Genomic DNA, 21,785 nt, shown 5'->3' with positions numbered 1-21,785 from the left:
AGAGAGAGGGAGGGAGGAGAGAGAGAGAGGCAGATGGAAGGAAGGAGCAGAAAGGAAAGAGAGGGACACATAGAGGGCCCACCCGCTTTTTAGGCTGGGATGCCGTTGCAGGCTGATGACGTAATTAAGGACAGAATCCTTACATCCCAGACTTTCGCTTATTATAAAAAAAGCAGGTAGATGGGACTAGGGGCGTCGTTCCCCTCAAGAACTGCTTCCAGCTGACAATTGGACGTCGGTTGGCTCTTGGGGAAGTCTTCCGAGGCAGACAGGCGTTGTGGGATGCTGTCTGTCATCTGTTTGCTCTGGAAACATGTATCCCTCTTGGCTGTGGCTGGGAACTTTCTGTTTGACAAGATGTTGATGATCTCTTGACTCCAGTTCTGTGGTGGTCCTGTCCCATTAGCTGAACAGTGAGTTAGAACAGGGAACTGGGAAGAGAAAAGCTTGTGGTGCATGAGAATTTATTTTTTGGAATTAGGGACAAGGCAAAGATCAGGGCCCTGTCTATATGCACGTGAGAATGAGTGGGTAGAGTTAAGGTGAGTTAGGGCAAGTCGTAGAAACCACCCAAGCCCGCCCATTTGAGCCCGCCCACTGCTGGCGGAAGTCAGACAGAAAAGGTTGCACATGGCAGACGCAGAAGTGGGGAAGGAGAAGGGTTTAGTGCTTTAGCAGAAAGCTTAGAGATAAAGTAACTCTTATTTGCCTGCTCACTGGCAGAAGTTCCTGCGACTCTGTTATGCAGCCAGGTTTACCGGTGCCTGTCCCATCCACCAATGTAGGTGGTAAATGTATCCGCCCCTTTGTCTCATGGCTGTAGCCAAGAGAAAAATAAAAAATTAAAATAACAAACCGGGATTAGACTCCAATCTCGGGCGTCCCCGAGAGTGAAGAGAGATCTAAGAATCAGCTCAAGTTCGCCATCCTCTTCGTCAAGGGATGGGAAGGGCTGTGGCTGCACTGCAGTTGGTCCACCCGGTAGACCCGAGACAGCATTGAACCCCTCGTCAGGAGCGAAAATGTGCCTGCCGTTGCCAGTACAGCCCGAGGACAACCCCCGGGGTGTCCATCACAAAGAATATAACTCAGACTACAGCCATGAGAACTGCAGACTCACTGTGAAGAATCAGAAGAATCATGGCAGTAGGAGTAGTGGAAGCTGTGTAGGGGTCCAGCGGAGGCCAGGAACGCACGCGCTTGCGGTCTCGCGGTCTCGCTGGATGGGGGAGGAGGTGGGAAGCGGCAGCAGTCAGCAGGTCCTCGGTGGTCTATCCCGGGTTTTGGCACCAATGTTGGTTATGCTGTGGCGCTGCTGCTCCTCATGGCTGGCCACCGCCCGCAGCGGCCATGCTGGCAGAGGAGAATGCTGGTTGGAAGAATCACAGCCATGGTTATCTTTTTAGAGCTTTATTGGGAGGGGGGAGAGAAAAAGAGAGAGAGGGAAAGAGGGAGGGAGAGGGAGGGAGGGAGAGACAGAGAGAGAGCAGAAAGAGAAGAAGGAGATCCAGACAGAAGGAAGGAGCGGACAGACGGAAGGAAGGAGTAGAAAAGAGAGAGAGGGACACACAGAGGGCCCACCTGCTTTTTAGGCTGGGATGCCGTTGCAGGCTGATGATGTAATTAAGGACAGAATCCTTACAGAATCTCGAATGGTGGCCATTGTCACTGTTAGAAGAAGAATAAAAGGTGGCCCAGAGCTCCTGTGTCTTCCCATCCCTAACCCAGGGGGCCATAGGCAGCTCTGAGATTCTGGTCTGCAGGACACCTTCAGATGGGCAGTGTGTGGAGCCCAGAGCTGAGCCTCGGTTTTCCTGCCCAGGCTTACCTCCTCTGTGGGTCTTTTGGAGGATTTGGGAATCAAATGTGGACGGAAGCTCCCTGGCACAGAGTGTCTGCGAGCAAGTGCCCCTACACAGGGTTTGTGTTCCCTCCTTTTCTCTTTCTTCTCAGGCAGCATGGCACAGCCTCAGGCCAATTGCTACACTGTGTTGAGCCTTCTCTGGAGTGATGTGGACTTGAGTGTGCCCAGACTGCAGTATGACCCCAGAAGACCAAAGACTAAATAGTGTATCCCTCTCAGTCCCAAAGCAGGTTCTCCTTAGCCAGGAAGCAGTACCTGTCCCACCCACCGCTTTGCCTTAGGACATTCCCTGGTGGATTGGGTTGGTTTGTGGCAGAATCTCCCCATATAATAATCCAGGCAGGCTTCAAACTTAGATCCCTGCCTCAGTCTCCAAAGTTTGGCAATGATAGTCATGGACCAGGACACCTAGACAGAACCTAATGCTGAGTCTGACTGACTTTATAGCCCACTGGGTGGACTCTAGCAGCCCTGGGGAGGGTCCAGAAGGGGTCATGAGCTTTCTGTGGCAGGTGCCTTGCTGATGGGCTAGTTACCATGGTACCTCCAGCCTTAGCCTCCCAGCTTTCTCAGGAAGCTAGCCTAGAAAAGGCCTTTACTTTCAGCTCTAGGGAAGGGAAGTTCCCTAACCCCCAACACACACACACACACACACACACACACACACACACAGAGCCAGCATCAGAACGTGACTCCAGAGAGCTGGAGAGGTAGCCCTGGCAGCTCACGGCAGCTCTCAGTACCACAGGCCAGCATGCTCTCTAGGACACCAAGGAGCCTGTCCTCACCCAGTCAGGGCACAGAGCCAGGCACTCTGGGGACACAGCACATCCCAACAAGGCGCCATTCCCACAGAGCTCCTGCAGCTTGTCAAGCACAAACTGGCAGCTGACTTCCGTCTGAAGCTGTGGCTGTCGCTAGGACCTGAGAGGTCAGGATAGCCTGAGGTTGCAGCCATGAGACAGGTTTGCACAGCCAATGGTCAGGGCCTTGGAGGGAATTCTGTTATTTGATCAACTCCCCAACCAAATACTGTGTCTCCATAAGTGAAACCTGAGCCAAGCCAGAGTTTTGTCTAAAAGCACAATGCAGCTGAGTCTGTGGTTCCAGCAGCAGGGAGGCTAAGGCTGGAGGATTCTCAAGTTCAGGCCAGCCCAGGCTACCACAGGAGAACGTGTTTCCGTAAACAAAATGAAGGAAAACAAACTCAAGCTGGAGGAAGAAAGGTAACTGGGCTTGTCTCTTGTGAGCCTGCAGAAGTTGCCAGAACCTGTGCCATGATCTCCTGCATCTACTGGAGATCCTGGGGACTGGGCAAGGCACCTCTGAGCAGAACACCCGGCTCCCACCAAGCTCTTGGCCAGCAGGCATAGTGGACATGTGGCAGCTGCTGCTCCTCCTGAAGATGAAGGTGAGAACACACCTGGCACCCTGCCGAGTGCCCAGTGACAGTCACCAAGAAGCACAGGAAAGACGTTCGCTTTCAGGTTCTGAGGAGCAGAGGCACACCAGGATGAAGGAAGCACCCCAAGTGCCACATGAGTCACGGACTCCAGCCTTTGCCACTGCCGACCCTCCCAGCTTCCTGGAGTGGCAGGCTTTCTTTAGGGCCACCAGCCAGCCCCCCAATCATGACGCAGAGACGTATTAGTGTTGGATGCTCCACCTGGCTTAGGCTTGTTTTCTGGCCAGCTCTTTTAACTTAAATTAACCTGTTTCTCTTCATCTACCTTTATGCCTTGGGGCTTCTTACTTTTCTTTCCTCTGTATATCTTACCTTCATTGCTTCTCGCCTCTGCTGGCTGGCGGCTGCCTGGCCTCTTGCCCTGAGAGGGGCTACCTAGTTCTTACCTCCTCCTTTTCTCATCTTTCTTCTCGTTCCTCCTGAGGCTAGGGGGCTTTTTTTTTTCCCCCTCCTATTCATTCTCTCTCCCTGCCAGCCCCGCCGATCCTTTCTTCTGCCTAGTTATTGGCCACTCAGCTTTTGATTAGACCAGTCAGGTGCCTTAGGCAGGCAAGGTGAAACAAATGCAGCACATCTTTACATAATTGAAGAAATGCAGCACTAACAAATGCAATACATCTTTACGTAATTAAGCGCAGCATAAACGAGAGTAGCACACCTTTACACAGTCAAAGTAATACGCTGCAGCATAAACAAATGTAACACATCTTTGCCCAGTTTGGATAATATTCTGCATTTTTCCCTGCCCCCTTTCTCTTTGTCTCCCCTCTCCCTCCCTCTCTCCTTTTTTTTAACAGAATTGATTATTTACCCTGCCTGTCCTAGAACCAGCTCTGTGGACCAAGCCTGCCCTGAACTCACAAAGATCTGCTTGTCTCTTCCTCCTGAGTGCTGAGATTAAAGATGAGGTTCCACCACATTTTTTTTCTTTTATGAACAGGATCTCACTATGTAGCTCTGGTTAGCCAGATACTCACTATGTAGCCTACGCTGACCTCAAACTTGTGGCAATTCTCCTGCCTCAGCTTCCCAAATCCTGGGATTACAGGCATGAACCACTTGATTTGTGGGCACATTTTATAAACAAACAAACAAATAACTGAGTATAGTAACATGAGCACATTTTATAAATGAATAAACAACAAAGAACTGGGTACAAGCAAATCTCTGTGAGTTCGAGGCCAGCCTGGTCTACAGAGTGAGATCCAGGACAGGCACCAAAGCTACACAGAGAAACCCTGTCTCAAAAAACAAAAAACAAAAAAATACAAAAGCAAATCATTAACACTTTAAAAACTTTAGCAAAAATACACTTTAAAGCAATCTCTTAATAGAACCACTTGCAAGCCAGGCGGTGGTGGCGCACACCTTTAATCCCAGCACTTGGGAGGCAGAGCCAGGCGAATCACTGTGAGTTTGAGGTCAGCCTGGTCTACAAAGCGAGTTCCAGGAAAGGTGCAAAGCTACACAGAGAAACCCTGTCTCAAAAAACCAAAAAAAAAAAAAAAAAAAAATAGAACCACTTGCATTTCTTGCTAACAAAACAGGATAAACTTCTGACGCATGTGCATCAAACTTGAATACAACAGGTTAACATAATAACTCTAACATAAATATTACTATACACAATTACAATTCCTACAAACCTACATCCAAAAGCAATACTCTCAATATAACCATTAACACTTTAAAAACTTTATCAAACATCCAAAAGCCATTTCTTAATAGAACTATACAAAACATAGGGTACTTTAACACAAGTTAAACATTAATCCACTCAAGTAACAAAAAAAATTTAAAAAAATTAAATTAAATAGACTGAGTTTTTTTTTTTTTTTTTCTTGAGAAAAGATTTCTCTGTGTAACAGTCCTGGCTGACCTGGATCTCACTTTGTAGACCAGGCTGGCCTCAAACTCCCTAGATCCACCTGCCTCTACCTCCCAAGTGCTGGGATTAAAGGCATGTACCACCACCGCCCAGCTTAAAATGAAGAATATTAACTCCCCATTTTCTTTATAATTTTTTAAGCTGCATCTTGAGCTTGAGAAAAAAACCAAACTTCTGTTTAAACAGTTTCATTCTAAACACAAAACCAGTACCAAAAGCAGTTCCATTTTTTTTTTTTTTTTTTTTTTTTTTTTTTTTTTTTTTGGTTTTTCGAGACAGGGTTTCTCTGTGTAGCTTTGCGCCTTTCCTGGTACTCGCTTTGGAGACCAGGCTGGCCTCGAACTCACAGAGATCCACCTGGCTCTGCCTCCCGAGTGCTGGGATTAAAGGCGTGCGCCACCACCGCCCGGCGCAGTTCCATTTTTAACACAGAACTGTTCGTGAATCACCACAGTAATAGAGTCTATATGTGTAGGTAAAGTCAAAATTGTCCCATTGCAATTAAATCACTCCTGTCCATCTCATTTCTTAAGTCTGAAAAGCTCAAAAACACAGTTCTATCACCAGTCTTAAAGTTACAGAAAGCTTTCTGACATCAATCTTAAAGTTCTTCTGAGCACTCAAAATCAGGGCACGTCCTGTCAACTGTTCTTAAATCTTTGCATAGTTGCCGGGCGGTGGTGGCGCACGCCTTTAATCCCAGCACTCGGGAGGCAGAGCCAGGCGGATCTCTGTGAGTTCGAGGCCAGCCTGGGCTACCAAGTGAGTCCCAGGAAAGGCACAAAGCTACACAGAGAAACCCTGTCTCGAAAAACCGAAAAAAAAAAAAAAAATCTTTGCATAGCTATCAGAGTCATAATGACTGTAAAGCAAGCAGCTCCAAATATAAGGAGTCCCATAACTGAAACTTTTTTTCAGTTCAGCAAGCCTCTCTTAAACTTTCACTCTCTGCTACAGCTGTGCTTTGTAGTCTGTTGCCTTCCCCTAAAGCCATTTTTGCTCCAGGGCAAAAGCTACTAGCTGGCTGGGGCAGAGTCCTTTCAAAAGTCTGCCTTACAGCCAGCAAACAGAAACTGCGTGGCTTTAGCTGCTAGCTGTGTTCAGGCTTTTACAATTTTCACAGTCCTGGTCTGTCTGTGCCTCTTGTAACTGGACATTCCCAGGGCCTCTGTATCCTGAGCCCCTGAGGGCTTTCAACTGTTGCATGCTACATGGACTCAAGAGGCCGCCCCTGCTGCTTTGAGCCACTGCTCTCAGCACCAGAGTCGGGAGGAAACCCAGCCATGGCCAGTCATGGCTGCTGCACCCTGGCTGTTACCTGCTCTGCTGGTGGTCCTCAAATTCTGTGCTCTGCCTCATTTGCATGGCCAAATGCTGCTGCCCATTACCTGCTTTGCTGGGGCGTCTCTCCTCTGAGAGTGCTGTCCTGCTTGCATGGCTGAACTCCATGGTTCCAGCCACACTCTGATGCTAGGAGCTTGGGCTACATCAGTCTCAGCAGTTCTGGCAGAGCCATGGTCTGGCTGTTCAGCCTGGAGCATGGCCCTCACCTCCACAGCTCCCTGGGCTCCAGTGCATCTCAGCTGCTCCTCTGGCTGCTTCTCCTTCGACATCTCTGCTGGGCTCCAGGCACCAGGGACTGTGGCTCAGGGAGACAGACCTGCTCTGTCCGCTGGGGTCCATTCTCTCTCCTGCACTCTAAGCCACTGCCTGCTGTTTGCCTCTCTCACAGCAGGGTGTCTCTGCTTGGCTTGTCAAGGTTGAGTGTATCCTCAAGCTACGTCAGTCAGGCTTTCACAAGCACCCTAACGGACTGCATTCTCCTCACCAGGGCTCCTCACAGCAGAAAACACACGGAACCTCACTGCTTGCGCTGGCTCTCAGATATCCACCACCTGCGCTGCGCCGATGCCCTATGGGTGTCAGCAGCTGCTGCTCAGCTGCTGCCACTTGTGCTGGCTCTGGTGTCCACCATTGTTGGTGGCTTCTGGAGCTTCTGACGCCACCCAGACTGCCAAGTTCACAGTCTGCCATGGACGCTGCTTTCTGCATCCCAGGTTCCACTTGTGCTGGGGTGGGGGGAACTACTCTACTCTAAATTACTATTATACCTAAGTCTTATTCTACCCTAATATACCTAAACCTACACAATATCCTTTTGCCTAAAGCTTATTCGACCCGAATATAACTAAGTCTACATTTCTATGACTTACTTATACTACCATTTTAAAACCGAATTTAGTAGCTAGAGATTAAGAAAGAGAGAAACAGAGAGAGAGATACGCTGCAGCCTCACTTGGGCATCTTTCAGCCACTTCACTTTCACTCCAGAGAATAAAATACCATCACCTTTATTTTTCAATTCCTTATTCACATGCCTCCTCATGCCCATGATGCCCCCTCTCTCCTTTCACCAAGCCCCTGCTCCCTGTTTGGGCACCATTTGTTGGGGGACCAGCCCCCACCTTTGCCTGGGTACTCTTGAGGAGTGAGGGATAGAGATTTAGATAGAAAATATAGAGGGGAGAGAGAAAGATAGAAACACAGAATAGCCTCAGAAGGGCCTGGATGCTTCTCCACTGGCCCAGGACTTTATTCAAAAGGGCTTTTTATAACAATGCCAAGGGGCAAGGCAAAAGTCCTCCCCCTTGCTAGATACAACCAAATATAGACCCTTCCAAACACCTGGTACCCAAGCCCATGGTCCCTTCATCCTCTTATGCAGTTCTTCTGGGTAAAGCAAGCTCAGATCTCACTAGGAAACCTCTGTGGGCTCCCACAGTTTACCCAAGGGCAAGTTGGGGTAGGGACAGAGGGAACCCTGCGGCAGGGTGTGCAGAGGTGGTAAGAGGCATAAAGCCTGAGTGCAGCTGAGGACAGAAGGGCTGGCTAGGTGCCCTCCAGTCAGGACCAGTGTGGAGACCTGTGGGAACATCCAGGGGTCTGACACTTTAGATAAGTCCAGGTTAGATTTGGTGGGGGCCTCTGGAGAAGGATAGGGTCAAGGAAGAGGTGGCACTGGGTGGGCCCCAGCTGGAGAAACAGCTTGACTTGTCTCCAGGAACACAGCGGGAGAGGATGGCTTTCTGGGTCATGAATGAGGTGACAAGGGAGAGTGAGGACAGAAGAAAGGTCACTATTAAAGTGTCCACCACTCAATCATTTCATAGTTCTGGTCCTGACAATGTCATGGTTCACCTGATCTTGTGAAAGGAGCTGGGGAGCTGGGCATGGTGACCTATACCTGTAAACAAGGACTGCCGTGAATTCCAGGCTGGCCTGGTCTACAGAGTGAGACCCAGTCTCAGGGAAAAAAAAAAGAGAGAAGGGGGAAGGAGGAGGGAGGGTAGAGAGAAAGGGAGGGTAGAATGACAGAGGGAAGGAGAGAAGAGTGACCGGGAGTAGACAGCCTTTGCCCTCCTCTCTTATTAGGCAGGCCGGCCTCCTACATGCCCTGAACCCCCTGCACGTGGTGGATAGCTCTCAAGGGGACTTGAGGGTTGTCTTAGTTAGGGTTTCCTTTGCTATGAAGATACACCATGACCTGGAGACAGGCTGAAGTAAGAAAGTTGGCTCACTCCATGTCTAGTGGCAGGGGTAGGGAGACTCTTGTATACTATTAAAAGGACTAGCCTTAATAATATACTTCCCAGGGGCTCAGGAGAGAAACTATGAACAGTGAGAATTATTTTCGGGAAAAGAATCTAAGTACACCGAGCTCTTTAGTCCACTTGCTTTAATTCCCTCCTCAGTCTCTAGTTTTACAGTTATATACCCAAACAATCACAATCCTCCCCTCCAGCCAGGTCACCAGGCCTGAATTCCTGCAAGGTCATAAAGGCAGGTAAGTGTTTCCTCAGACAGTGATTGTCAGGCTTTTCTTTTACGACCTGAAAATGGAGTGGTTAAGGGAGGAGGTCAGCTGAGAGCTAATATCAGTTAGTGTATCAAAAAGGGAATTTATGTGCTCAATCTATATTCCTAGGAGTGGTTAGGTAAGAGGTTAGGAGTCTATAAAGTTAGTAAGGCTGTAAGAAAGGAGGGTCTGAGCTAAATTGTGCAAAGCTATTACTTAAGGTCCACCTGACCTAGGCTGTGTCTCTGTGGAATTTACCTTAAATCAGGAGACTTATTATATGGTGGTTTGGACTGTTATTTCTGTTAGTACTTGAAAGTGGCTAAGGGAGATCTCCGATTCCAGTGCTGAAAGGGGAGAAACAGATGGGCTGGGGGGAGGAAGCCTTTCCTGAGGCTGTTCTCCAAATACCTCGAATGTATACGTCCAAAGAGTGATCAGTCCACAATGTTAGCAATTCTTAGGAAAAAATCAGTTGGGAAAACTATGAAGGCACACATGATATTCATAACAGAAGACAGCTGATATATAACAAGTCAAATAACACCAAAAGCTCCTTGGAATTTGGCTTCCTCTGAAGGAATTCCTTGATCCTTTCAGGTAGTGGCTTTGCCATAACCAGCTGAGTTCTTGTAATATATTCCTGAGGCCCATAGCAGGGGATTGCCCCAGAAGTCAGTTGTACCCACCTCTCCACAGTGACAAGTTTCCCCTGAGGAAGCCAATCATGCTGGGTCCCTGACTTCTGCAGGATGGAGGATGGAACAGGTGCTGGACCACCTGGGCTTTGATGGACAGCGCTGGCGTTCCTCCCAGGCTCAGAACACGCCTTTTGTTCTTAGAACTCGCTGCCTTTCTGAACCCAAGCTAAAAATTGCTTCAGTTCTTCTTGGAGTTACTCATCGCCTGATGACTAATGCTTCAGTCCATCAATCTTTCAATCCCTTTGTTATGTCTGAGCCTAGGGTCTCAGGAACAAAAGTTGAAGAGACATTTAACCGGAAGCGACCAGATGGCCGTCCTACTTCAGCTGTCCCTTCCAGAGAGTGGGCAGTATCGATTGCACCACAGCCAAGTGGCCGTGATAACTTTGGGGGAAAGTGGTGTGTCACTCATGTCTTCCCAGCATGCAATTTCCTCTCTGAGGCAGTTACACAAGAAACAAGTTGCAAAGTGGGGCCTGAAATGGGGCAGGATGCAGGTATGCTTTGTGTAATGGCTTTCTTGCAACAAACTGGGCCAAGTCCAGATTCTTCGCCTCAGTGCTGCCCTAGCCCTCCCCAGCCTTCCCACCTCCCACACCCTGTTCAAATTACTCTCTCTCCCCCAGCTTCCCAGACACCCACCAGTCAGTCGGCTGTCTCCCACTTCCCGCCTGGCTCTCATCCCCCAAAACTGTCTCCAGGCCTGCCACGTAGGTGACTGCTTGGAGTGTCTGTGTCACCCCAATATGCACATGTTGAACCTGTCCCCAGTGTGAAGGTGTTTGGAGGGGGCAGGATCTTTAACAAAGCACTCTGGCCAGGTGATGGTGGTGCACGCCTTTAATCCCAGCACTCGGGATGCAGAGGCAGGAGGATCTCTGTGAGTTTGAGGTCAGCCTGGGCTAAAAGGGAGCCAAGATTGTTATAGAGAGAAACCCTTTCTTGAATAACCTGTACTGGCTGGTTTTGTGGGTCAACTTGACACAAACTAGAATCATCAGAGAAAAGGATCCTCAGTTGAGGAACGGCCTCCTTGAGATCCAGCTGTAAGGCATTTTCAATTAGTGATCAATTAGGGAGGGCCCAACCCATGGGAGAGGTCCTGGGTTCTATAAGAAAGCAGGCTGTGCAAGCCATGGGAAGTAAGCCAGTGAGCAGTCCTTGCCTGGCCTCTGCACCAGCTCTTGCCTCCAGGATCCTACCCTGTGTAAGTTCCTGTCCTGATTTTCTTCGGTGATGAACAGCAATGAAGAAGTGTAAGCCAAATAAACCCTTTCCTCCCCGACTTGTTTTTTTGGTTATAGTATTTCATCATAGCAATAGAAACCCTAAGACATAACTAAAACCAACCAACCAACCAACGAACTAACCAACCAACCAACTGTGAACTGGGTGGTTTGTAACAAGCATTCATTCTCACCTTACTTGAAAGCTGGAGATCCAAGATCAAGGTGCCTGCAGAGCCAGAATCTGAGAAGGAACTGCTTTTTAGCTGAGAGCTGATGACTTACATGTGGTTAAAAGCCCATTATTAGAAAATTATGTATTTGCCAGATACATACACCTTTAATCCCAGTACTTAGGAGGCAAAGGCAGGTAGATCTCTGTGGGTTTGCGACCAGCCTAGTCTACCTAGTAAGTTCCAAGCCAGCCAGGGATACACAATGAGTCCCTGTCTCAAAATCATAATAATCATAATAATAATAACATGTATTTGCTGATCATGCTAGCACATGCCTATAATCCCAGCACTCATGAGGCTCAGGCAGGAGAATCATTAATTGGAGATCAGCACTGGCTACATAGGGAGATCCTAACTCACAAAACAAGTCCAGGAGGGTAAATCAGTGGGTAAAGGTGCTAAGCCTGATCACCTGAGTTCAATCCCCAGAACCCACTTGATGGAAAGGAGAGAATCAACTCCACAAATTGTCCTCTGATCTCCATGGCATTCCCAGTTTTAGCTCTGAATTACAAGGCCTCCTTGACTGAGAACCCCCTCATTCCACCCCTGGAATCCATCCAGGGAACAGCCATGTAAGTGCCATTCAGAGCTTTCCTCATGTCTCATGTTGTTCCCTGTCTGTGAGGATGCCCTGCCCAGGACACATTCCTGCCTTCATCCTGCTGGGGTCCAGTGCCCAGCAGCCTGCAGAACCAGAACTCCTGAGAGAGAAGTTGGGGTGGGGGTGGGGGTCCAATTCAAACATCAGAGAACGAAAGGAAGTGATGAACAGAGGAGGTGGAGGGAGAAGGAGGAAGCTTCAGGGGCCATGCACACACCACAGCACAGGGCACAGCACCAGAGATGGGTCTCAGTCCCCTCCCCAGGACCTGCATCCCTGAGGATAAGGAGGTGCCTGTGACCCCTGGTGGGTTTCCAAGTCCGACAGCCAACTCAGTTTGGCACAGATGGGGTATCAGGCCACCCCAGCTGCTGGGGCACACCTCAGACCCCTCCAGCCCGGGTGAAGGGTTGGCCCCTCCAGCAGGACAGTTTGGCTTCCTTTAGCCTTTGCACACCTGGGCAGCAGCTTTCTGCCTGTGCTGGTCTGCTGCCTTGCTGGGGCAAGGAGGAACCAGCAATTCCTGCAGCCTGGGAGTTCCTCTGACTCAGCTCCCACGTGGTGTTATTCTGATTAAGTCTGATATGCCAGCTCTTGGAGTTTATCCTTTCATTACAGCTTTTGTCTAAGGCAGAGTTTCTCTGTATAGCCCTGGCTGGCCTGGAGCTTCAGGGGCAGAGCAGGCTAGGTTCAAGCTTGAGGTGATCCTCCTGCCTCTGTCTCACAAGTACTAGGAGAACAGGCTTGCCCCATAACGCCTGGCTCAAAGTTTGTTTTGGTGATAATAGGAATTGAATCTAGGGCTCACATATGCCACCCACCCAGCCCTGCTTTTTTTTTTTTTTTTTTTTTTTTGGACACAGAATTTTGCTAATAGCCCTGCTTCATCTAGAAATCACAGTGATCCTTCTGCCTCTGTTTTGCGAATGTGGTCCCAGACATGTGCCACCACTCACAGGTTCATGTCTTGGCTGCCTTGGAACTCATAGCAACCCTGCATGTCTTTTCCCAGGGAAAGTGCCACCAAGGAGAAGGCGTCACATCCGGCCATGTGGCCAGCAACAGAGGCTCAGCTCATGGTTGTATCTTTGGGCTGAGGACCTAGCAGTGGAAGCCTGCTTCTCAGAACTCTGAGGGCAGAGGTCTGCAGATGGCTGGGAGCTGTCTCAGGTCAACTGTGGCCCAGAACAACGGCCTGAACAGCTGTCATTAGGGGGCCTCCATTCACCAAAGGATGCAAGGTGAGTGAGCCTCAAGCCAGGCGTGTTTCAGGCTTGAAACATCCCAACTCCAACTGAAAGCCAAGTCAAGCATGTAGGAAAGGCTGTTCCAAAGAAGGTTAAAACTCGAGAATGGCCCAGGAAGCTACGTGTGGTGGTGCACTATTGGAGTTCCAGCACTCAGGAAGCAAGAAGATAGAGTTCAAAACAACCACTTCTCAGCCAAACCAAACCAAGTCCACCCCATAGGAAAGGAGGGAGGGAGTGACCTTGCAAACTGGGCTGCCGCTAAAAGTTACAAGAGTGACGGGCCTGGGTATGATGACGCATGGAAGCTGAAGCAGGCGGGTCAGGAGTTAGTTCAAGGAGCTGGGGCCACAAGAGACCCTTTCTCAAAACAAACAAACAAACAAACAAACAAATAGCAACAACAAAAACAGGGAGGCGGGAGGGAGGGAGGGAGAGAAGAAGAAGAGAGAGAGGGAGAGAATGGTGGCATCCATCCATAAAGCAAAAGGAGTTATTTTTTTGTTTGTTTATTCTCTGGGCTGGCCTTAAACTGACAACCCTCCTGCTTCAGCTCCCGAGGGCAGGGATTACAGGCTCAGACCACAGGGCCAGGCTGACAAGCTGTTATGAGTAGTTCTTAGTCTTTTCTGAGTAAAGTACATGATTGGGTAACTTAACAGACGTTCGTTTCTCACTGTTCTGGGAACTGAAAGTTCACGTCTCAGGTGCCGACTGATTTGGTTTCTGGTTGGTGCTGTCTTCCTGCCCACAGCTTCCCGCCATCACACTGTGCCCAGTTCAATTCCCAGCACCCACGTGGCAGCTCACAACTGTCTGTAACTCCAGTTCCAGGGGATCTGACACCCTCACCCAGGCAAATGTGCACATAAAATTAAAAGAAAGAAGGAAAAAAGAAAAACAAACAAAATAATAATAACAAAAAACCCAACCAGAAAAGAGTCTGACAACCTGTGGCATGTGTGGGGGCCCACAGAGGCTCCCTAGTAAGGCCTTGCTCAAGGTCAGAGAATCTGAGCTTGCTTTACCCAGCAGGGCTGCATAATTTGATGATTTGCCAGGGGTGTGGTTACCAGGTGTTTTGAAGGGTCTACACTTGGCTGTACCTTGTGCTTTGATCTTGAAAGGGGAAGGTCTTTTGCCTCTCCCCTTGGTAGTGTATAAAAAGCCCATTAGAATAAAAGTGGAGGTGGCTGGGTGTTCTGTATCTATCCCGTGTCTCTGTCTTTCTCGTCGCCTCCGTCTATACTTCTAACATTTCTTCATTCCTACTCCTCCCCCTAAGAACCGTTCAACAAGTCGGAGCTGGTCTCCAACAGGCATGCAGTGTCATGTGCCAGCTGAGCCTCCAGGGGTCAATGTCAATGTCCTGGACCATTGTGTCCAAGCGGGACACTTACCCGAGGGAATGCTAGAGGGAGATGAGAATTCACACACACGATGACATACAGGTCATCAGCAGCGTGGCATCTTTGTTCACACCTAGTCAGCTGGTACAGGAGTTGGCCAGAGAATAACAATGTACCACACACGGGGTGACTTAATGTATAGCCATGTTTTCTTTTGCATTTCTGGAAAACAGGTGTCTAAAATAACATGTTGGTCAGGTTGGTGTCTTCCTAAGGAATCTGCTGCAGCCTCTCATCTTGGCATGGCAGCCATTCTCTCCTGTCACCATACTGTCCCTCTTTTTGTGCGTGTGTGTGTGTCTGACTGTGCAGACCAGGCTGGCCTTGAACTCACAGAGATCCACCTGCCTCTGCCTCCTGAGTGCTGGGTATAAAGGTGTGCATCACTATGCTTGGCTTCTATCCTGGATTCACCTCCACCTCTTTTCATTGGAGACAGAGGCTCCCCCGCATAGCTCAAGCTAACTTTGTGCTCATTGTATACCTCAGGCTAGCCCTGAACTCAAGCTTTCTCTTGCCTCAGCCTCCTTAGTGCTGTGGTGTGTATACTGTTCTGGCGGAAGCTCCACCTGGGCCCCTGGCCCGTATACTCAAAGAGTCTGGGATGATTAGGTGGAAGTCCCACCTCTCTGTCTCCCCAGACCCTGCCCCATTCCAGAAAGCAAACCATCGGTGGCTCCTCCCCCAGAGATGTCCAGGACCACACCTATTGGCTATTTGCGACAGCCCAGCAGGTGGTGGTGGCACACGCCTTTAATCCCAGCACTCTGGAGGCAGAGCCAGGCAGATCTCTGTGAGTTCGAGGCCAGCCTGGTCTACTGAGTGAGTTCCAGGAAAGGCACAAAGCTACACAGAGAAACCCTGTCTCGAAAAACCAAAAAAAAAAAAAAAAAAAAACTCTCTAGTGTTCTGTCACCTACCTTCCTGAGAGCCACCCAGGAGTGCTCTGCTTTGCATCGCCCTGTTTATTTAATCTGGATTTATTAATTTGGTTTGATTTGGCTTATTATATCGGTGATGGAGGAACCCTGCAACCTGGGATACAATACTTATCATATACCACCAAACTTATCTCCTATTTTTTTTATAAGTGAGGCAGGACAGAAGGATAGGGAAAAATTATAGGGACATGGGCTAAGAAAGGAGCCCCTCATCCTGGAGTCTGAGAAGCAAGAATTCCAGCTCAGGTAGCATTTGCTGTGAAGGTTGCCAACAGAGAGATAATATTCCTTAGGTAGAGGGGGATTTCATGTTAAATAGAAAAGGAACCAGGCCTAAGTCCTGAATGTACATGACCTTGTATAGGGCCCCTTTCTTCTCTTAGACACTTCCTGGGAGTCGAATCAATAAGAATTGTTTACAAAAAATATATCCTAGCTTCCTGCATCCCTAAGATCTAGATTTTTAACTTGCCAATTGTAATCACATCAGGTGCCCTCAGGAACCACCTTGACTTCTCATGGAGGTCCCTTTAGCAACCCTATGGTGATATTTTATTTGTGCTGAAAAGTGATTTTATTCGTATGTTAATAAAGTTGCCTGGGGATCAGAGCTAAGAGCAAGCCATTAAGCAGAAGTCTGGTAGTAGTAGCACATGCCCTTAATCCAATTACATGGCAGGCAAAATCTCTGTGTGTTCAAGGACATAGCCAGCATGGAGACACACGCCTTTAATCCCAGTACCAACCATAGAGACCTGGAGGTCTGTATAGACAGGCAGTGATGGAGAAGTCATGTGGTTGGGTTTAGAACCAATGAGAAGGCAGAACAGAAAGGCAATAAAAATACAGACACACAGGAAGTAGGTCTCGGTCTCAGGGGAAGGATGGCGGCAGCAGCAGTGAGTGGTAAGATAAGGTGGTCTTAGCTCTCGGCTACTGCTCGATCTCTGGGCTTTTAACTCTGCATTTGGCTTTGTGTTTCTTATTTAAAAATACCGTTTAGAACTACATCTGCACAACCCTTTGAAGTTACTAGCTTCAAAATCCACCTGCCTCAGTCTCCCAAGTGCTGGGATTAAAGGTGTGCACCACCACCACCGCCCAGCTAAAATCTCCTTTTAATAAATCACAGCCCTGCCTCCTTCATATTGGCTTGCCCTAGAATTTTTTCTGCATTGAAACCCAAAGATTTAGTTTTGTGAGTAGATAACTCTAGAAGATCAAGAGAACTTCAGATGGTCGTGGGCTACAAGGTGGCAGCACACCCCCATCAGCGCTGCTGTGGACACCAGTCATGTGGGACTGGGTTCATCCCAAAGGCCTCACTGAGGTCATGGGCTGCAGTCCCAGGCAGTTAGGACCCCACCCTGTGAATTTCCAAGAGTGGGAGGTGTGACAGGACACCGTTTAACCCCTGATAGTTGTGGGGGACTGTGGGAGTCCTGCTCCCACTTTTTGAAGGGTGCTTAGGTGGAGGAGAAGAATAAGAAAATATCAGATAGAAAGAAATACCTAAACAATGAGAAGAAAGAAAGACACAGGAGAGCTTCAGGAGGGTCTGGGTCAATACCCAACAGCCCCTTCATTTATTCAAAGGGGCTTTTTATAATATGCCAAGGGGAGAGGCAAAAGATCTCCTCCTTGCAAGATCAAAGCACACTGTACAGCCAAGTGTAGACCCTTCAAAACACCTGGTAAACACGCCTATGGCCAAATTATCTTCTTACTCAGCCCTGCTGGGTAAAATAAGCTCAGATTCTCTGACCCAGAGTAAGGTCTCACTAGATAGCCTCTGTGGGTCTCCACAGATAGCCCAGTTACATGCAAGGTTTTCCCTGGGAAGAATGTGATCCTGATCTGAAGGTGGAATCATCATCTCCCAGATCATTCCACAGGGCACCTTTCCGAAGGCAAGGCTGCAGGTTTGGCAGGTTGGTAGGGCCAGGAAGCCTGCCTAACTTCACCTGTGATGGTGTGTGGGGTTGGCCCTTTGGGAGATGAGAAAGTCAGAACTAATCACAAGAGTGGAAGCCACATGATGAGATTAGCATCTTTCTAAAAAGAGGAAGAGAAGAGAGCTTCAGGCTAGCAGGAGCAGCTCAGTGATGCCTCTGTACAACCAGGGTTCTTTTCAAAGACTCCACTCAGGTGAAGCTGCATCCTGACCTCCACAGCAGAAAGGAATTTGAAGAAGAGTCCACGTGAAACAAAGTTGCTTTGGGCATGATCATGCCTTTAATGGGATGCACATGAGACCTTGCCCCCCCCCCATAAACCAAACCAAACAAACAAACAAACACCAAAAAGAAAGTTGGGTTTATTAAGAAAGGGTTATAGTACAGATTTAAATACCAATATTAAGCCATTCTCTCTCTAGCTGGGCATAGTAGCCCATACATTTAATCCCAGCACTTGGGGGGCAGAGGCAGGCAGATCTCTGTAAGTTCGAGGCCAGTCTGGTCTGCAGAGTTAGTTCTAGGACAGCCAAGGAGGTTACAGGTTGCCCTAGAACCTGTCTTGAAACCCTGTCTTTAAAAACAAACAACAACAAAAAAAAAAAAAAGAAAAAGAAAAAGAAAAAATGAAGAAGGGAATTCTAAATGGGTTTGGCTTTTCCAGGAACAAGGTTTACTCCCCCTTTCTGTCTTCATGTGGGCTTTTCCAGATCCATGATGATAGACGTAGGCATTCTACAAAGCTAGCAGTCATCTCCGTAGGCCAAGCCCTTTGCCATGTTTATCCTGGCTAGTTTGGGTTTATTAAAGTGGTCTTGCTATGACACAGCCTTTTGACTGCATCAGTCCCATGTACCTTGAAGTTCATGGATATACTAGGCCCTCACCAGGAATGACTCTATCAGCACTTTGATCCTGGACTTATAGCCTTGGAAATAGGGAAAGGATTTCTAGTGGCTAAGACGCTCCATCAAGCTGTGTTCTGTGATAGCAACTTCAACTGCACACTTGGTGTTATGCCCAGATCATGGGGACCCCCAAAAGACCACCACACAGAGAACAAATCCCACATGTAAAAGCAAAGAGCCTTTATTTCAAGCTCCAGAGCTTGGTCCCTCTGTCTGTTTGACACAGCGGTGAGAGCAGAGAGCCCTGAGCTCAGGTGGGGCAGAGTTTTTATCATAGCAGAGGTTGGGGTGAGATCCCTGAGTGGTATCAGCTTAAGGCTTTTCCTGGATCTTGGTGTTGCCTGCCAGTAAGCCGGTCACAGAAGCTGTGTCTAGGCCCCTAAGCCTGTCATGGCTGCTGTGTGGTCAAGCTGTTTTGGGGCCCCTTCACAGTTGGAACTTCTGGCCAAACACAAGGCCAGAGCATTAATTATTCTACTGAAGAGAAACTGCAACGACGACCCTTATGCTGATTTAGGAAACCTCCCAGTGGCTAGGAGACTGTTGCTCAAACAACCCGTGGGAGTGGTGTCCTGATTAGGGCATTTAAATGTGCAAGGGCACAGTGTGCCCAAATCCAATGCATCTCTCCCTCCCTAAATCAGCCACTTAGGCCCCTCCCCCTCACTGGGCAAACTTCCTTTAAATAGTCTCTTTACTGGGCATAGTAGCAGTCAGAGCTCTGTGAGAAGCCAACCCAGACTACATAATGAGTTCTAATCCAGCGAAGTCTATATAATGAAGCCCTGTCACAATGAACAAAAATACAAGGAATTTTCCCTTCACATTCCTATCACATCTTTAGTTCAGGTGAATCAAAACTTGAAGGAAAGACTGGACAGGCAGAGGATGGTCATTAGGGGTTACTGACATGTCCTCATAAAAAGGAGCCAGGCAGTGGTGGTGCATGCCTTTAATCCCCAGCACTCAGGAGGCAGAGGCAGATGGATCTCTGTGAGTTCAAGGCCAGCCTGGGCTACAAAGTGAGTTCCAGGAAAGGTGCAAAGCTACACAGAGAAACCCTGTCTTGAAAAAAAATACCTTACTGGGTTGTTGCAAAGAAAGCTTTTTCTTAAAATATTACTGATCATGTGATACATGATCACTGTATCCAGTGTGTTAGTTCACTGTATTGCTGTGAAGAGACACCATGACCAAGGCAACTTACTTACAGTTTCAGAGGGTGAGCGGCATGGAGTATGGTAGCAGGCAGGCAGGAATGGGGCTGGAGCAGTAGTTGAGCTCTTACATCTTCATTTGTGGTGGCTTGAGTAGGAATGCCCCCCCATAGACTCATGTGTTTGAAGGCTTGGCATGGGGAATGGCACTTTTGGGAGGTGTGGCCTTGCTGGAGGAAGTATGTCACTGTGGGGGTGATGCTCAGGTCAGTTCACTCCCTGGTGCCTGTGGATGAAGATGTAGAACTCTCATCTTCTCCAGCACCATGCCTGCCTGCATGTCGCCATGTTTCCCACCATGATGATAATGGACTAAACCTCTGAAACTGTAAGCTAGCGCCAATTAAATGTTTTATTTTTCTTTTTCTTTCTTTTTTTTTTCCCTCTGGAGCTGAGGATCGAACCCAGGGCCTTGCGCTTGCTAGGCAAGCACTCTACCACTGAGCTAAATCCCCAACCCCAAATGTTTTCTTTTATAAGAGTTGCTGTGGTCATGGTGTTTCTTCAACCCTAACTAAGACATCATCCAAGGATGGAAGGCAGAGAAACACTAGAAAATCACATGGGCTTTTGAAACCTCAAAGCCCACCCTCCATGGTACACCCCCTCCAACAAGGCCACACCTCCTGCTCCTTTCCAAACAGTCCACCAACTCAGAACCAAACATTCAAACAGACGAAGCTATGGGAACCATTTTCATTGAAACCACAATAGACTCCTTAGGTGTGGCCCAGCTGAGATCCTTGGACTCTGGGCATCTGTCCTACATCAGGGACTAGGTATCTAATCCCTTAGGAGCCAAGAAACTGAGAGCAAAGCATCCCCCTCTAGTCTAGCTGTGTTCACAGTAGGGTTTGTACTTCAGGGAACCAGAGTCCTCTGGTGAGGAGCGTCCTGGAGTCCACAGGCCTGGTGGTTGGCTCACTCCTTCCCAGTCCCCACTGCTTTTTTCTCCATATGCATTTGATTTGCCCGGACTAACGGGGTGAAGGAGGCTGGAGGAGACTGCTCCCGAAGTTTGCCCAGAAAGAGAAAGGGCACCGGTGGCGGACTGAGGTGGGGAGGGACGAAGTCAGTTGCAGTGAGGATTCCTTCGACCCCAGGAGCCAAGGGGACAACCTCAAAGGCAGGATGAGAAAGGAACAACGGGGCAGCGGCTGGTGCCGTGGGCACTGTGGAATCTTTTCGCTCCGTAGTCCTTGCCAATGATGTGCAACCTCTGGCCTCTTCTCCTAATCTTCAAAACGGTACTGGTCATTGGTGGCCACAGACACGTGTTCATGGGATGACTTTCCTGGGTTTTTGCAAAGATTTGGTGCCCTTCCCCCACTCCAGGTCTTATGCCTCTTATAGCCGAGATTGTCCCTGGCTTGCTATGTAGCTGAGGATGACCTTAGACTCCTAATCCTCCTGCCTCTTCCTCCCAAATGCTGGGATTATAGGTGTGCACCATCACTCTAGGCAAGATTCAGTGTGGTACATGAAATATGTTCAGCGCATACCAAGTGTGCAGTAAAAGCTATTATCAGCAAGCATTTAATTATTCCGACAATGTACTCCATTTAGTTAACCCAACCAAGCATTCCTTACAATGTGTTTCCTTGTTCTATTCACTTTTTCTGGTGCTAAGATTAAAGCTAGGGCCTTGGTATGCACTCCACTAACTGAGACAAAATCCCCAACTTCCTCTTTCTAAATAGTTCCCTAAGCAATGGGGGTCCTTCCTCCCTCCTCACAGCAAACCTGGTCCCCCAGTACTCTCACTAAGACACTGCACACTGGACATGCTGGCCTCTGCCACCAATCTGTGAACCTGGAATCTGTGACCACAGGAACTCCAAAGTGCTAGATCTGGAGATGGGACACAGGAGAGAGGTTCACTTTCCCAAGGACTGAGAGTACTGCGTGGGGGCTGAAAAAAGGGGAGAGCCGGTGCAGCAGCATGGAGTCTGTCCCCATGAGTGGCTCTGAGGTGGACTTGAGCTTGGAGATAGCTGGGATATTGGGAAGGGACACGTGGCTCAACTCAGAGGCAGCCTTAGGGTTCGCACCAGACCGGGTCCTGGTTCCCCTGTAAGCCTTGTGGCTGGAGGGGTCCTCCTGATCTCTGAGGGTCTTTTAGTCCTGGAGCTCGTGTGGAATGAATGAACCACACTGGGGAGTGTATCCTAGAGGAGATAGCTTGAGGAGAGGTTCCCAATCAGTTCTGCAAAGCCCCTTCCCTGAGGGGCGTGGCCTGCGCTTGACAAGATCTCCAGCCCGCCC

General features: G+C 48.7%; 1 long non-coding RNA gene across 1 annotated transcript; it reads right to left on the bottom strand.

Annotated features, from left to right (window-relative positions):
• Nucleotides 1–9,902, bottom strand: LOC128114034 (uncharacterized). The gene is made up of 3 exons (XR_008219715.1): nucleotides 9,763–9,902; nucleotides 1,582–1,668; nucleotides 1–1,369 (listed from the first exon to the last, which is right to left on the bottom strand). It is a non-coding gene; the product is annotated as an uncharacterized LOC128114034 (long non-coding RNA).
• Nucleotides 9,903–21,785: the final 11,883 nt, after the last annotated feature.

Source organism: Peromyscus californicus, unplaced genomic scaffold (assembly GCF_007827085.1).
Source record: "Peromyscus californicus insignis strain IS unplaced genomic scaffold, ASM782708v3 Scaffold_19__1_contigs__length_69161282, whole genome shotgun sequence".
In the NCBI taxonomy this organism is placed as follows: Eukaryota; Metazoa; Chordata; class Mammalia; order Rodentia; family Cricetidae; genus Peromyscus; species Peromyscus californicus.
Note: the sequence above shows the minus strand (reverse complement) of the source record. Positions and strands in the feature narration are given on the sequence as shown.